This window comes from Ambystoma mexicanum, chromosome 6q (genome assembly GCF_040938575.1).
Source record: "Ambystoma mexicanum isolate Mex_15411 chromosome 6q, UKY_AmexF1_1, whole genome shotgun sequence".
Lineage (NCBI taxonomy): Eukaryota > Metazoa > Chordata > Amphibia > Caudata > Ambystomatidae > Ambystoma > Ambystoma mexicanum.
This window is the reverse complement of record NC_090937.1, coordinates 1,051,229,295-1,051,244,097: the sequence shown is the minus strand read 5'-3', so window position 1 is coordinate 1,051,244,097 and position 14,803 is coordinate 1,051,229,295.

Genomic DNA, 14,803 nt, shown 5'->3' with positions numbered 1-14,803 from the left:
AGCCTCCACCAGGCCCCCACTCATGTCCCCTATCACCCCCACCCCCCAGCAGTGCAGGGGCAGCCTCCACCAGGCTCCCACACATGTCTCCCATCACCCCCACCCCCCAGCCACCAGGGGCAGTCTCCACCAGGCCCCCACTCATGTCCCCTATCACCCCCACCCCCCAGCAGTGCAGGGGCAGCCTCCACCAGTCTCCCACACATGTCTCCCATCACCCCCACCCCCAGCCACCAGGGGCAGCCTCCACCAGGCCCCCACTCATGTCTCCCATCACCCCCACCCCCCAGCAGTGCAGGGTCAGCCTCCACCAGGCCTCCACTCATGTCTACCACCACCCCCACCCCCAGCACTGCAGGGGCAGCCTCCACCAGGCCCCCACCCATGTCCACCACCACCCCCACCCCCCAGCAGTGCAGGGGCAGCCGGGCCCCCACTCATGGCGAACACCACCCCCACCACCCAGCAGTGCAGGGGCAGCCTCCACCAGGCCCCCACTCATGTCTACCACCACCCCCACCCCCCAGCCACCAGGGGCAGCCTCCACCAGGCCCCCACTCATGTCCCCTATCACCCCCACCCCCCAGCCACCAGGGGCAGCCTCCACCAGACCCCCACTCATGTCTCCCATCACCCCCACCCCCCAGCAGTGCAGGGGCAGCCTCCACCAGGCCCCCACTCATGTCTACCACCACCCCCACCCCCCAGCCACCAGGGGCAGCCTCCACCAGGCCCCAACCCATGTCTACCACCACCCCCACCCACCAGCAGTGCAGGGGCAGCCTCCACCAGGCCCCCACTCATGTCTACCACCACCCCCACCCCCCAGCCACCAGGGGCAGCCTCCACCAGGCCCCCACTCATGTCCCCTATCGCCCCCACCCCCCAGCCACCAGGGGCAGCCTCCACCAGGCCCCCACTCATGTCTCCCATCACCCCCACCCCCCAGCCACCAGGGGCAGCCTCCACCAGACGCCCACTCATGTCCCCTGTCACCCCCACCCCCCAGCAGTGCAGGGGCAGCCTCCACCAGGCTCCCACACATGTCTCCCATCACCCCCACCCCCCAGCCACCAGGGGCAGCCTCCACCAGGCCCCCACTCATGTCCCCTATCACCCCCACCCCGGGCCACCAGGGGCAGCCTCCACCAGGCTCCCACACATGTCTCCCATCACCCCACCCCGCAGCCACCAGGGGCAGCCTCCACCAGGCCCCCACTCATGTCCCCTATCACCCCCACCCCCCAGCAGTGCATGGGCAGCCTCCACCAGGCTCCCACACATGTCCCCTTGCACCCCCACCCCCAGCCACCAGGGGCAGCCTCCACCAGGCCCTCATTCATGTCCAACTCATGTCTCCCTGCACCCCCACCCCCCAGCCACCAGGGGCAGCCTCCACCAGGCCCCCACCCATGTCTACCACCAACCCCACCCCCCAGCAGTGCAGGGGCAGCCTCCACCTGGCCCCCACCCATGTCTCCCACCACCCCCATCCCCCAGCAGTGCAGGGTCAGCCTCCACCAGGCCCCCACTCATGTCTCCCACCACCCCCACCCCCAGCAGTGCAGGGGCAGCCTCCACCAGGCCCCCATCCATGTCCACCACCACCCCCACCCTCAGCAGTGCAGGGGCAGCCAGGCCCCCACACATGTCTCCCATCACCCCACCCCCCAGCCACCAGGGGCAGCCTCCACCAGGCCCCCACTCATGTCTACCACCACCCCCACCCCCCAGCCACCAGGGGCAGCCTCCACCAGGCCCCCACTCATGTCCCCTATCACCCCCACCCCCCAACCACCAGGGGCAGCCTCCACCAGGCCCCCACTCATGTCTCCCATCACCCCCACCCCCCAGCCACCAGGGGCAGCCTCCACCAGGCCCCCACTCATGTCTCCCATCACCCCCACCCCCCAGCAGTGCAGGGGCAGCCTCCACCAGGCCCCCACTCATGTCTGCCACCACCCCCACCCCCAGCCACCAGGGGCTGCCTCCACCAGGCCCCCACTCATGTCTACCACCACCCCCACCCCCCAGCCACCAGGGGCAGCCTCCACCAGGCCCCCACTCATGTCCCCTATCATCCCCACCCCCCAGCCACCAGGGGCAGCCTCCACCAGGCCCCCACTCATGTCTCCCATCACCCCCACCCCCCAGCCACCAGGGGCAGCCTCCACCAGGCCCCCACTCATGTCCCCTGTCACCCCCACCCCCCAGCAGTGCAGCGGCAGCCTCCACAAGGCTCCCGCACATGTCTCCCATCACCCCCACCCCCCAGCCACCAGGGGCAGCCTCCACCAGGCCTCCACTCATGTCCCCTATCACCCCCACCCCCGGGCCACCAGGGGCAGCCTCCAGCAGGCTCCCACACATGTCTCCAATCACCCCCACCCCCCAGCCACCAGGGGCAGCTTCCACCAGGCCCCCACTCATGTTCCCTATCACCCCCACCCCCCAGCAGTGCAGGGGCAGCCTCCACCAGGCTCCCAAACATGTCCCCCTGCACCCCCACCCCCCAGCCACCAGGGGCAGCCTCCACCAGGCCCCCACTCATGTCCAACTCATGTCTCCCTGCACCCCCACCCCCAAGCCACCAGGGGCAGCCTCCACCAGGCCCCCACTCATGTCTCCCATCACCCCCACCCCCCAGCCACCAGGGGCATCCTCCACCAGGCCCCCACTCATGTCCCCTATCACCCTCACCCCCCAGCCACCAGGGGCAGCCTCCACCAGGCCCCCACTCATGTCTCCCATCACCCCCACTCCCCAGCCACCAGGGGCAGCCTCCACCAGGCCCCCACTCATGTCCCCTGTCACCCCCACCCCCCAGCAGTGCAGGGGCAGCCTCCACCAGGCTCCCACACATGTCTCCCATCACCCCACCCCCCAGCCACCAGGGGCAGCCTCCACCAGGCCCCCACTCATGTCCCCTATCACCCCCACCCCCCAGCAGTGCATGGGCAGCCTCCACCAGGCTCCCACACATGTCCCCTTGCACCCCCACCCCCCAGCCACCAGGGGCAGCCTCCACCAGGCCCCCATTCATGTCCAACTCATGTCTCCCTGCACCCCCACCCCCCAGCCACCAGGGGCAGCCTCCACCAGGCCCCCACCCATGTCTACCACCACCCCCACCCCCCAGCAGTGCAGGGGCAGCCTCCACCAGGCCCCCACCCATGTCTCCCACCACCCCCACCCCCCAGAAGTGCAGGGTCAGCCTCCACCAGGCCCCCACTCATGTTCCCACCACCCCCACCCCCAGCAGTGCAGGGGCAGCCTCCACCAGGCCCCATCCATGTCCACCACCACCCCCACCCCCAGCAGTGCAGGGGCAGCCAGGCCCCCACTCATGTCGACCACCACCCCCACCCCCCAGCAGTGCAGGGGCAGCCTCCACCAGGCCCCCACTCATGTCTACCACCACCCCCACCCCCCAGCCACCAGGGGCAGCCTCCACCAGGCCCCCACTCATGTCCCCTATCACCCCCACCCCCCAGCCACCAGGGGCAGCCTCCACCAGGCCCCCACTCATGTCTCCCATCACCTCCACCCCCCAGCCACCAGGGGCAGCCTCCACCAGGCCCCCACTCATGTCTCCCATCACCCCCACCCCCCAGCAGTGCAGGGGCAGCCTCCACCAGGCCCCCACTCATGTCTACCACCACCCCCACCCCCCAGCCACCAGGGGCTGCCTCCACCAGGCCCCCACCCATGTCTACCACCACCCCCACCACCCAGCAGTGCAGGGGCAGCCTCCACCAGGCCCCCACTCATGTCTACCACCACCCCCACCCCCCAGCCACCAGGGGCAGCCTCCACCAGGCCCCCACTCATGTCCCCTATCATCCCCACCCCCCAGCCACCAGGGGCAGCCTGCACCAGGCCCCCACTCATGTCTCCCATCACCCCCACCCCCAGCCACCAGGGGCAGCCTCCACCAGGCCCCCACTCATGTCCCCTATCACCCCCACCCCCCAGCAGTGCAGGGGCAGCCTCCACCAGGCTCCCACACATGTCTCCCATCACCCCCACCCCCCAGCCACCAGGGGCAGTCTCCACCAGGCCCCCACTCATGTCCCCTATCACCCCACCCCCCAGCAGTGCAGGGGCAGCCTCCACCAGGCTCCCACACATGTCCCCCTGCACCCCCACCCCCAGCCACCAGGGGCAGCCTCCACCAGGCCCCCACTCATGTCCAACTCATGTCTCCCTGCACCCCCACCCCCCAGCCACCAGGGGCAGCCTCCACCAGGCCCCCACTCATGTCTCCCATCACCCCCACCCCCCAGCAGTGCAGGGTCAGCCTCCACCAGGCCCCCACTCATGTCTACCACCACCCCCACCCCCAGCACTGCAGGGGCAGCCTCCACCAGGCCCCCACCCATGTCCACCACCACCCCCACCCCCCAGCAGTGCAGGGGCAGCCGGGCCCCCACTCATGGCGAACACCACCCCCACCACCCAGCAGTGCAGGGGCAGCCTCCACCAGGCCCCCACTCATGTCTACCACCACCCCCACCCCCCAGCCACCAGGGGCAGCCTCCACCAGGCCCCCACTCATGTCCCCTATCACCCCCACCCCCCAGCCACCAGGGGCAGCCTCCACCAGGCCCCCACTCATGTCTCCCATCACCCCCACCCCCCAGCAGTGCAGGGGCAGCCTCCACCAGGCCCCCACTCATGTCTACCACCACCCCCACCCCCCAGCCACCAGGGGCAGCCTCCACCAGGCCCCAACCCATGTCTACCACCACCCCCACCCACCAGCAGTGCAGAGGCAGCCTCCACCAGGCCCCCACTCATGTCTACCACCACCCCCACCCCCCAGCCACCAGGGGCAGCCTCCACCAGGCCCCCACTCATGTCCCCTATCGCCCCCACCCCCCAGCCACCAGGGGCAGCCTCCACCAGGCCCCCACTCATGTCTCCCATCACCCCCACCCCCCAGCCACCAGGGGCAGCCTCCACCAGACGCCCACTCATGTCCCCTGTCACCCCCACCCCCCAGCAGTGCAGGGGCAGCCTCCACCAGGCTCCCACACATGTCTCCCATCACCCCCACCCCCCAGCCACCAGGGGCAGCCTCCACCAGGCCCCCACTCATGTCCCCTATCACCCCCACCCCGGGCCACCAGGGGCAGCCTTCACCAGGCTCCCACACATGTCTCCCATCACCCCACCCCGCAGCCACCAGGGGCAGCCTCCACCAGGCCCCCACTCATGTCCCCTATCACCCCCACCCCCCAGCAGTGCATGGGCAGCCTCCACCAGGCTCCCACACATGTCCCCTTGCACCCCCACCCCCAGCCACCAGGGGCAGCCTCCACCAGGCCCCCATTCATGTCCAACTCATGTCTCCCTGCACCCCCACCCCCCAGCCACCAGGGGCAGCCTCCACCAGGCCCCCACCCATGTCTACCACCAACCCCACCCCCCAGCAGTGCAGGGGCAGCCTCCACCTGGCCCCCACCCATGTCTCCCACCACCCCCATCCCCCAGCAGTGCAGGGTCAGCCTCCACCAGGCCCCCACTCATGTCTCCCACCACCCCCACCCCCAGCAGTGCAGGGGCAGCCTCCACCAGGCCCCCATCCATGTCCACCACCACCCCCACCCCCAGCAGTGCAGGGGCAGCCAGGCCCCCACTCATGTCGACCACCACCCCCACCCCCCAGCAGTGCAGGGGCAGCCTCCACCAGGCCCCCACTCATGTCTACCACCACCCCCACCCCCCAGCCACCAGGGGCAGCCTCCACCAGGCCCCCACTTATGTCCCCTATCACCCCCACCCCCCAGCCACCAGGGGCAGCCTCCACCAGGCCCCCACTCATGTCTCCCATCACCCCCACCCTCCAGCCACCAGGGGCAGCCTCCACCAGGCCCCCACTCATGTCTCCCATCACCCCCACCCCCCAGCAGTGCAGGGGCAGCCTCCACCAGGCCCCCACTCATGTCTGCCACCACCCCCACCCCCCAGCCACCAGGGGCTGCCTCCACCAGGCCCCCACTCATGTCTACCACCACCCCCACCCCCCAGCCACCAGGGGCAGCCTCCACCAGGCCCCCACTCATGTCCCCTATCATCCCCACCCCCCAGCCACCAGGGGCAGCCTCCACCAGGCCCCCACTCATGTCTCCCATCACCCCCACCCCCCAGCCACCAGGGGCAGCCTCCACCAGGCCCCCACTCATGTCCCCTGTCACCCCCACCCCCCAGCAGTGCAGGGGCAGCCTCCACAAGGCTCCCGCACATGTCTCCCATCACCCCCACCCCCCAGCCACCAGGGGCAGCCTCCACCAGGCCTCCACTCATGTCCCCTATCACCCCCACCCCCGGGCCACCAGGGGCAGCCTCCAGCAGGCTCCCACACATGTCTCCCATCACCCCCACCCCCCAGCCACCAGTGGCAGCTTCCACCAGGCCCCCACTCATGTTCCCTATCACCCCCACCCCCCAACAGTGCAGGGGCAGCCTCCACCAGGCTCCCAAACATGTCCCCCTGCACCCCCACCCCCCAGCCACCAGGGGCAGCCTCCACCAGGCCCCCACTCATGTCCAACTCATGTCTCCCTGCACCCCCACCCCCAAGCCACCAGGGGCAGCCTCCACCAGGCCCCCACTCATGTCTCCCATCACCCCCACCCCCCAGCCACCAGGGGCATCCTCCACCAGGCCCCCACTCATGTCCCCTATCACCCTCACCCCCCAGCCACCAGGGGCAGCCTCCACCAGGCCCCCACTCATGTCTCCCATCACCCCCAATCCCCAGCCACCAGGGGCAGCCTCCACCAGGCCCCCACTCATGTCCCCTGTCACCCCCACCCCCCAGCAGTGCAGGGGCAGCCTCCACCAGGCTCCCACACATGTCTCCCATCACCCCACCCCCCAGCCACCAGGGGCAGCCTCCACCAGGCCCCCACTCATGTCCCCTATCACCCCCACCCCCCAGCAGTGCATGGGCAGCCTCCACCAGGCTCCCACACATGTCCCCTTGCACCCCCACCCCCCAGCCACCAGGGGCAGCCTCCACCAGGCCCCCACCCATGTCTACCACCACCCCCACCCCCCAGCAGTGCAGGGGCAGCCTCCACCAGGCCCCCACCCATGTCTCCCACCACCCCCACCCCCCAGAAGTGCAGGGTCAGCCTCCACCAGGCCCCCACTCATGTCTCCCACCACCCCCACCCCCAGCAGTGCAGGGGCAGCCTCCACCAGGCCCCCATCCATGTCCACCACCACCCCCACCCCCAGCAGTGCAGGGGCAGCCAGGCCCCCACTCATGTCGACCACCACCCCCACCCCCCAGCAGTGCAGGGGCAGCCTCCACCAGGCCCCCACTCATGTCTACCACCACCCCCACCCCCCAGCCACCAGGGGCAGCCTCCACCAGGCCCCCACTCATGTCCCCTATCACCCCCACCCCCCAGCCACCAGGGGCAGCCTCCACCAGGCCCCCACTCATGTCTCCCATCACCTCCACCCCCCAGCCACCAGGGGCAGCCTCCACCAGGCCCCCACTCATGTCTCCCATCACCCCCACCCCCCAGCAGTGCAGGGGCAGCCTCCACCAGGCCCCCACTCATGTCTACCACCACCCCCACCCCCCAGCCACCAGGGGCTGCCTCCACCAGGCCCCCACCCATGTCTACCACCACCCCCACCCCCCAGCAGTGCAGGGGCAGCCTCCACCAGGCCCCCACTCATGTCAACCACCACCCCCACCCCCCAGCCACCAGGGGCAGCCTCCACCAGGCCCCCACTCATGTCCCCTATCATCCCCACCCCCCAGCCACCAGGGGCAGCCTGCACCAGGCCCCCACTCATGTCTCCCATCACCCCCACCCCCAGCCACCAGGGGCAGCCTCCACCAGGCCCCCACTCATGTCCCCTGTCACCCCCACCCCCCAGCAGTGCAGGGGCAGCCTCCACCAGGCTCCCACACATGTCTCCCATCAACCCCACCCCCCAGCCACCAGGGGCAGCCTCCACCAGGCCCCCACTCATGTCCCCTATCACCCCCACCCCGGGCCACCAGGGGCAGCCTCCACCAGGCTCCCACACATGTCTCCCATCACCCCCACCCCCCAGCCACCAGGGGCAGCTTCCACCAGGCCCCCACTCATGTTCCCTATCACCCCCACCCCCCAGCAGTGCAGGGGCAGCCTCCACCAGGCTCCCACACATGTCCCCCTGCACCCCCACCCCCAGCCACCAGGGGCAGCCTCCACCAGGCCCCCACTCATGTCCAACTCATGTCTCCCTGCACCCCCACCCCCCCAGCCACCAGGGGCAACCTCCACCAGGCCCCCACTCATGTCTCCCATCACCCCCACCCCCCAGCCACCAGGGGCAGCCTCCACCAGGCCCCCACTCATGTCCCCTATCATCCTCACCCCCCAGCCACCAGGGGCAGCCTCCACCAGGCCCCCACTCATGTCTCCCATCACCCCCACCCCCCAGCCACCAGGGGCAGCCTCCACCAGGCCCCCACTCATGTCCCCTGTCACCCCCACCCCCCAGCAGTGCAGGGGCAGCCTCCACCAGGCTCCCACACATGTCTCCCATCACCCCCACCCCCCAGCCACCAGGGGCAGCCTCCACCAGGCCCCCACTCATGTCCCCTATCACCCCCACCCCCGGGCCACCAGGGGCAGCCTCCACCAGGCCCCCACTCATGTCCCCTATCACCCTCACCCCCCAGCCACCAGGGGCAGCCTCCACCAGGCCCCCACTCATGTCTCCCATCACCCCCACCCCCCAGCCACCAGGGGCAGCCTCCACCAGGCCCCCACTCATGTCCCCTGTCACCCCCACCCCCTAGCAGTGCAGGGGCAGCCTCCACCAGGCTCCCACACATGTCTCCCATCACCCCCACCCCCAGGCCACCAGGGGCAGCCTCCTCCAGGCCCCCACTCATGTCCCCTATCACCCCCACCCCCGGGCCACCAGGGGCAGCCTCTACCAGGCTCCCACACATGTCTCCCATCACCCCACCCCCCAGCCACCAGGGGCAGCCTCCACCAGGCCCCCACTCATGTCCCCTATCACCCCCACCCCCCAGCAGTGCAGGGGCAGCCTCCACCAGGCTCCCACACATGTCCCCTTGCACCCCCACCCCCCAGCCACCAGGGGCAGCCTCCACCAGGTCCCCATTCATGTCCAACTCATGTCTCCCTGCACCCTCACCCACCAGCCACCAGGGGCAGCCTCCACCAGGCCCCCACCCATGTCTACCACCACCCCCACCCCCCAGCAGTGCAGGGGCAGCCTCCACCAGGCCCCCACCCATGTCTCCCACCACCCCCACCCCCCAGCAGTGCAGGGTCAGCCTCCACCAGACCCCCACTCATGTCTCCCACCACCCCCAGCAGTGCAGGGGCAGCCTCCACCAGGCCCCCATCCATGTCCACCACCACCCCCACCCCCCAGCAGTGCAGGGGCAGCCAGGCCCCCACTCATGTCGACCACCACCCCCACCCCCCAGCAGTGCAGGGGCAGCCTCCACCAGGCCCCCACTCATGTCTACCACCACCCCCACCCCCCAGCCACCAGGGGCAGCCTCCACCAGGCCCCCACTCATGTCCCCTATCACCCCCACCCCCCAGCCACCAGGGGCAGCCTCCACCAGGCCCCCACTCATGTATCCCATCAACCCCACCCCCCAGCCACCAGGGGCAGCCTCCACCAGGCCCCCACTCATGTCTCCCATCACCCCCACCCCCCAGCAGTGCAGGGGCAGCCTCCACCAGGCCCCCACTCATGTCTACCACCACCCCACCCCCCAGCCACCAGGGGCTGCCTCCACCAGGCCCCCACCCATGTCTACCACCACCCCACCCCCCAGCAGTGCAGGGGCAGCCTCCACCAGGCCCCCACTCATGTCTACCACCACCCCCACCCCCAGCCACCAGGGGCAGCCTCCACCAGGCCCCCACTCATGTCCCCTATCATCCCCACACCCCAGCCACCAGGGGCAGCCTCCACCAGGCCCCCACTCATGTCTCCCATCACCCCCACCCACCAGCCACCAGGGGCAGCCTCCACCAGGCCCCACTCATGTCCCCTGTCATCCCCACCCCCCAGCAGTGCAGGGGCAGCATCCACCAGGCTCCCACACATGTCTCCCATCACCCCCACCCCCCAGCCACCAGGGGCAGCCTCCACCAGGCCCCCACTCATGTCCCCTATCACCCCCACCCCCGGGCCACCAGGGGCAGCCTCCACCAGGCTCCCACACATGTCTCCCATCACCCCCACAACCCAGCCACCAGGGGCAGCTTCCACCAGGCCCCCACTCATGTTCCCTATCACCCCCACCCCCCAGCAGTGCAGGGGCAGCCTCCACCAGGCTCCCACACATGTCCCCCTGCACCCCCACCCCCCAGCCACCAGGGGCAGCCTCCACCAGGCCCCCACTCATGTCCAACTCATGTCTCCCTGCACCCCCACCCCCCAGCCACCAGGGGCAGCCTCAACCAGGCCCCCACTCATGTCTCCCATCACCCCCACCCCCCAGCAGTGCGGGTCAGCCTCCACCAGGCCCCCACTCATGTCTACCACCACCCCCACCCCCCAGCAGTGCAGGGGCAGCCTCCACCAGGCCCCCACCCATGTCTACCACCACCCCCACCCCCCAGCCACCAGGGGCAGCCTCCACCAGGCCCCCACTCATGTCTCCCTGCACCCCCACCCCCCGGCAGTGCAGGGGCAGCCAGGCCCCCACTCATGTCTACCACCACCCCCACCCCCCAGGCACCAGGGGCAGCTTCCACAAGGCCCCCACCCATGTCTACCACCACCCCACCCCCCAGCAGTGCAGGGGCAGCCTCCACCAGGCCCCCACTCATGTCTACCACCACCCCCACCCCCCAGCCACCAGGGCCAGCCTCCACCAGGCCCCCACTCATGTCCCCTATCACCCGCACCCCCCAGCCACCAGGGGCAGCCTCCACCAGGCCCCCACTCATGTCTCCCATCACCCCCACCCCCCAGCCACCAGGGGCAGCCTCCACCAGGCCCCACTCATGTCCCCTGTCACCCCCACCCCCCAGCAGTGCAGGGGCAGCCTCCACCAGGCTCCCACACATGTCTCCCATCACCCCCTCCCCCCAGCAACCAGGGGCAGCCTCCACCAGGCCCCCACTCATGTCCCCTATCACCCCCACCCCCGGGCCACCAGGGGCAGCCACCCCAGGCTCCCACACATGTCTTCCAACATCAGCCCCACCCCCCAGCCACCAGGGGCAGCCTCCACCAGGCCCCCACACATGTCCCCCTGCACCCACATCCCCCAGCCACCAGGGGCAGCCTCCACCAGGCCCCCACTCATGTCCAACTCATGTCTCCCTGCACCCCCACCCCCCAGCCACCAGGGGCAGCCTCCACCAGGCCCCCACTCATGTCTCCCATCACCCCCACCCCCCAGCAGTGCAGGGTCAGCCTCCACCAGGCCCCCACTCATGTCTACCACCATCCCCACCCCCCAGCAGTGCAGGGGCAGCCTCCACCAGGCCCCCACCCATGTCTTCCACCACCCCCACCCCCAGCCACCAGGGGCAGCCTCCACCAGGCCCCCATCCATGTCCACCACCACCACCACCCCCCGGCAGTGCAGGGGCAGCCAGGCCCCCACTCATGTCGACCACCCCCCCCCACCCCCCAGCAGTGTAGGGGCAGCCTCCACCAGGCCCCCACTCATGTCTACCACCACCCCCACCCCCCAGCCACCAGGGGCAGCCTCCACCAGGCCCCCACTCATGTCTCCCATCACCCCCACCCCCCAGCCACCAGGGGCAGCCTCCACCAGGCCCCCACTCATGTCTCCCATCACCCCCACCCCCCCAGCCACCAGGGGCAGCCTCCACCAGGCCCCCACTCATGTCTCCCATCACCCCCACCCCCCAGCAGTGCAGGGGCAGCCTCCACCAGGCCCCCACTCATGTCTTCCACCATCCCCACCCCCCAGCCACCAGGGGCAACCTCCACCAGGCCCCCACCCATGTCTACCACCACCCCCACCCCCAGCAGTGCAGGGGCAGCCTCCACCAGGCCCCCACTCATGTCTACCACCACCCCCACCCCCCAGCCACCAGGGGCAGCCTCCACCAGGCCCCCACTCATGTCCCCTATCACCCCCACCCCCCAGCCACCAGAGGCAGCCTCCACCAGGCCCCCACTCATGTCTCCCATCACCCCCACCCCCCAGCCACCAGGGGCAGCCTCCACCAGGCCCCACTCATGTCCCCTGTCACCCCCACCCCCCAGCAGTGCAGGGGCAGCCTCCACCAGGCTCCCACACATGTCTCCCATCACCCCCACCCCCCAGCCACCAGGGGCAGCCTCCACCAGGCCCCCACTCATGTCCCCTAACACCCCCACCCCCGGGTCACCAGGGGCAGCCTCCACCAGGCTCCCACACATGTCTTCCAACATCAGCCCCACCCCCCAGCCACCAGGGGCAGCCTCCAGCAGGCCCCCACTCATGCCCCCTATCACCCCCACCCCCCAACAGTGCAGGGGCAGCCTCCACCAGGCTCCCACACATGTCCCCCTGCACCCCCACCCCCCAGCCACCAGGGGCAGCCTCCACCAGGCCCCCACTCATGTCCAACTCATGTCTCCCTGCACCCCCACCCCCCCAGCCACCAGGGGCAGCCTCCACCAGGCCCCCACTCATGTCTCCCATCACCCCACCCCCCAGCAGTGCAGGGTCAGCCTCCACCAGGCCCCCACTCATGTCTACCACCACCCCCACCCCCCCAGCAGTGCAGGGGCAGCCTCCACCAGGCCCCCACCCATGTCTACCACCACCCCCACCCCCCAGCCACCAGGGGCAGCCTCCACCAGGCCCCCACCCATGTCTCCCTGCACCCCACCTCCCAGACACCAGGGGCAGCCTCCACCAGGCCCCCACCCATGTCTACGATAACCCCCACGCCCCAGCCACCAGGGGCATCCTCCACCAGGCCCCCACTCATGTCCCCTATCACCCCCACCCCCCAGCAGTGCAGGGGCAGCCTCCACCAGGCTCCCACACATGTCTCCCATCACTCCCACCCCCCAGCCACCAGGGGCAGCCTCCACCAGGCCCCCACCTATGTCTACCACCACCCCCACCCCCCAGCAGTGCAGGGGAAGCCTCCACCAGGCCCCCACCCATGTCTCCCACCACCCCCACCCCCCAGCAGTGCAGGGTCAGCCTCCACCAGGCCCCCACTCATGTCTCCCACCACCCCCACCCCCAGCAGTGCAGGGGCAGCCTCCACCAGGCCTCCATCCATGTCCACCACCACCCCCACCCCCCAGCAGTGCAGTGGCAGCCAGGCCCCCACTCATGTCGACCACCACCCCCACCCCCCAGCAGTGCAGGGGCAGCCTCCACCAGGCCCCCACTCATGTCTACCACCACCCCCACCCCCCAGCCACCAGGGGCAGCCTCCACCAGGCCCCCACTCATGTCCCCTATCACCCCCCACCCCCCAGCCACCAGGGGCAGCCTCCACCAGGCCCCCACTCATGTCTCCCATCACCCCCACCCCCAAGCCACCAGGGGCAGCCTCCATCAGGCCCCCACTCATGTCTCCCATCACCCCCACCCCCCAGCAGTGCAGGGGCAGTCTCCACCAGGCCCCCACTCATGTCTACCACCCCTCCACCCCCCAGCCACCAGGGGCAGCCTCCACCAGGCCCCCACCCATGTCTACCACCAACCCCACCCCCCAGCAGTGCAGGGGCAGCCTCCACCAGGCCCCCACTCATGTCTACCACCACCCCCACCCCCCAGCCACCAGGGGCAGCCTCCACCAGGCCCCCACTCATGTCCCCTATCACCCCCACCCCCCAGCCACCAGGGGCAGCCTCCACCAGGCCCCCACTCATGTCTCCCATCACCCCCACCCCCAGCCACCAGGGGCAGCCTCCACCAGGCCCCCACTCATGTCCCCTGTCACCCCCACCCCCCAGCAGTGCAGGGGCAGCCTCCACCAGGCTCCCACACATGTCTCCCATCACCCCCACCCCCCAGCCACCTGGGGCAGCCTCCACCAGGCCCCCACTCATGTCCCCTATCACCCCCACCCCCGGGCCATCAGGGGCAGCCTCCACCAGGCTCCCACACATGTCTCCCATCACCCCCACCCCCCAGCCACCAGGGGGAGCCTCCACCAGGCCCCCACTCATGTCTCCCTGCACCCCCACCCCCCAGCCACCAGGGGCAGCCTCCACCTGGCCCCCACCCATGTCTACCATCACCCCCACCCCCAGCCACCAGGGGCAGCCTCCACCAGGCCCCCACTCATGTCCCCTATCACCCCCACCCCCCAGCAGTGCAGGGGCAGCCTCCACCAGGCTCCCACACATGTCTCCCATCACCCCCACCCCCCTACCACCAGGGGCAGCCTCCACCTGGCCCCCACTCATGTCCCCTATCACCCCCACCCCCCAGCAGTGCAGGGCAGCCTCCACCAGGCTCCCACACATGTCCCCCTGCACCCCCACCCCCCAGCCACCAGGGGCAGCCTCCACCAGGCCCCCACTCATGTCCAACTCATGTCTCCCTGCAGCCCCACCCCCCAGCCACCAGGGGCAGCCTCCACCAAGCCCCCACTCATGTCTCCCATCACCCTCACCCCCCAGCAGTGCAGGGTCAGCCTCCACCAGGCCCCCACTCATGTCTACCACCACCCCACCCCCCAGCAGTGCAAGGGCAGCCTCCACCAGGCCCCCACTCATGGCTCCCATCACCCCCACCCCCCAGCCACCAGGGGCAGCCTCCGCCAGGCCCCCACTCATGTCTACCACCACCCCA